At 36.8% G+C, this 2,164-nt stretch overlaps 1 non-coding gene across 1 annotated transcript; it reads right to left on the bottom strand.

Annotated features, from left to right (window-relative positions):
• Positions 1 to 993: 993 nt before the first annotated feature.
• Positions 994 to 1,096, bottom strand: LOC144219373 (U6 spliceosomal RNA). The gene has a single exon (XR_013331386.1). It is a non-coding gene; the product is annotated as a U6 spliceosomal RNA (small nuclear RNA).
• Positions 1,097 to 2,164: the final 1,068 nt, after the last annotated feature.

The raw sequence follows: 2,164 nt of genomic DNA on the forward strand, positions 1-2,164 counted from the left end.
CTGCCCTTATATTTAAGTAAGTAAATAAATAAGTAAATAAACAAACAAACAAAACAGCTGCCCTTACAGCAGATGGTCTAATTACCATAGAAAACCTAACAAAGTCAACAGAAAGCATGTTGGGAAAATTAGAGATGAGCATGGTTGTTGGACTTGAAATCAACAATGAAACCAATAGTGTTCCTTTATGACAGAAGTACTAATGAGAAAACATTATAGAAATGAATATCTAGAGGCGCCTGGGTGGCTCAGTTAAGCATCTGCCATTGGCTCAGGTCATGATCTCACAGCTCGTGGGTTCGAGCCCCGTGTTGGGCTCTGTGCTGACAGCTCAGAGCTTGGAGCTTGCTTCGGATTCTGTGTCTCCCTCTCTCTCTCTCCCTCTCTCTCTCTTTTTCAATAATAAATAAACATTTAAAAAAATTTTTTTTAAAGAAATGAGTACCTAATTTATAAGAACAAATTAAAAATATGTGCATTGTCCAGGCACTAACTGAACAAAAACATCCATGGTCTTTATGGATAAAATTTGAAAACTTTATTAAGACATAAAGAAAGATTGGAATAAATTGAGATATACAGGATGTACAGGATTTAATATTTAAAGATATCAATAGTATCCAAAAAAATCAATGAATGTAATGCAAAAAAGATAATATTTCCTTTTGGGGCAAACTTCAGATAGGCTCATTGCCCATTATGAATGATTGGAGGGGCGCCTGGGTGGCTCAGTCAGTTGAACATCTGACTCCTGGTTTCACTCAGGTCATGATCTCATGGTTTGTGAGTTTGAGCCCCGTGCCAGGCTCCACGATGACAGCACGGAGCTTCTTTGGCATTCTCTGTCTCTCTGTCTCTCTCTCTCTGTTCCTCCCCCACTCACACATGCATACTCTCTCTTTCTCTCAAAATAAATTTAAAAATCTTAAAAAATTCAAGAAAAAGATTTAGTGCCTTAAATTTGGGTTTCCTCTCCTTTTTTTTTTTTTTTTTTTAAATATGGAACGCTTCTTGAATTTTCATGTCACCCTTGCACAGGGGCCATGCTAATCTTCTCTGTATCGTCCCAATTTTAGTATATTTGCTGCAGAAGCAAGCACAAGTTTCCTCTCCTATAACACAATTCGTGTGCACACATCCCCTGCCCTCTTCAGAGCAACCTGTGGGGACTAGGGCTTGGAGAGCCTACACAAAAATGATGACATTCTGGCTACTTCCATCAGCTATGACAGACGAGATCTCCTCTGTCTCTGTCTGGTAGTTTCAAGTTCTCTATCAGTATCCATGTAACTATGGCAAACTAATTTGTTAGCTTGCAAGTAGGTTGCCCATATGGGAGAAAGTGAAATTGGATTCCCACCTGAAACCACAAATCCAAATCAATTTTGGGTTGATTAAAGGCTTAAAAGCAAAAGCCAAATAATTAAAACTTTAAGATGACATTTTAGGAAAATCTTTATGACCTCAATATAAAGAAGAATTCATGCCATAAGAAGTGGGAATTGTAATAAAAATTGATAAATTTAAATCTTTTAATACCACAATTTCTATTTATAAAAAAGACCATGATCCTGGTGAAAAGATAAGCCATAAAATGGAAGAAGATATTGCTAATCCATATAGTGACAAGAGAGTAGTAGTCAGAAAAAGTAAAGAACTCTTAATATGATCAGAAATAGAAAAGCAAATGAATTTTTTAAAAAAGACAAATGCTATGCAAAGACATGTCACTGAAGATACATAAAAAGGCTGAAATACATGGAAAGGGCCTCAATCTTATTTGGAGTCACACAAATGCAAATTTTAACTACAATAAGATACATTTTCCCACCCATTGAATTGTCAAATATTTTATTTAAAAATCAGTTTTTATCTGGGCACCTGGGTGGCTCAGTTGGTTAAGCGTCTGACTTCAGCTCAGGTCATGATCTTGTGGCTCATGAGTTCCAGCCTCATATCCGGCTCTGTGCTGACAGCCTAGAGCCTGGAGCCTGCTTTGGATTCTGTGTCTCCCTCTCTCTGCTCCTCCCTAGCTTACATTCTGTCTCTTCCTCTCTCAAAAATAAATAAATATTAAAAAAATTTTAATCAGTTTATATGCAACATGGAGAAGGATGTAAAATATCAGAAACTTTGCTGCTGGTAAGAGGGTAAATTGATATAT

Source organism: Crocuta crocuta, unplaced genomic scaffold (assembly GCF_008692635.1).
Source record: "Crocuta crocuta isolate KB4526 unplaced genomic scaffold, BGI_CrCroc_1.0 scaffold118, whole genome shotgun sequence".
NCBI classification, from domain to species: domain Eukaryota; kingdom Metazoa; phylum Chordata; class Mammalia; order Carnivora; family Hyaenidae; genus Crocuta; species Crocuta crocuta.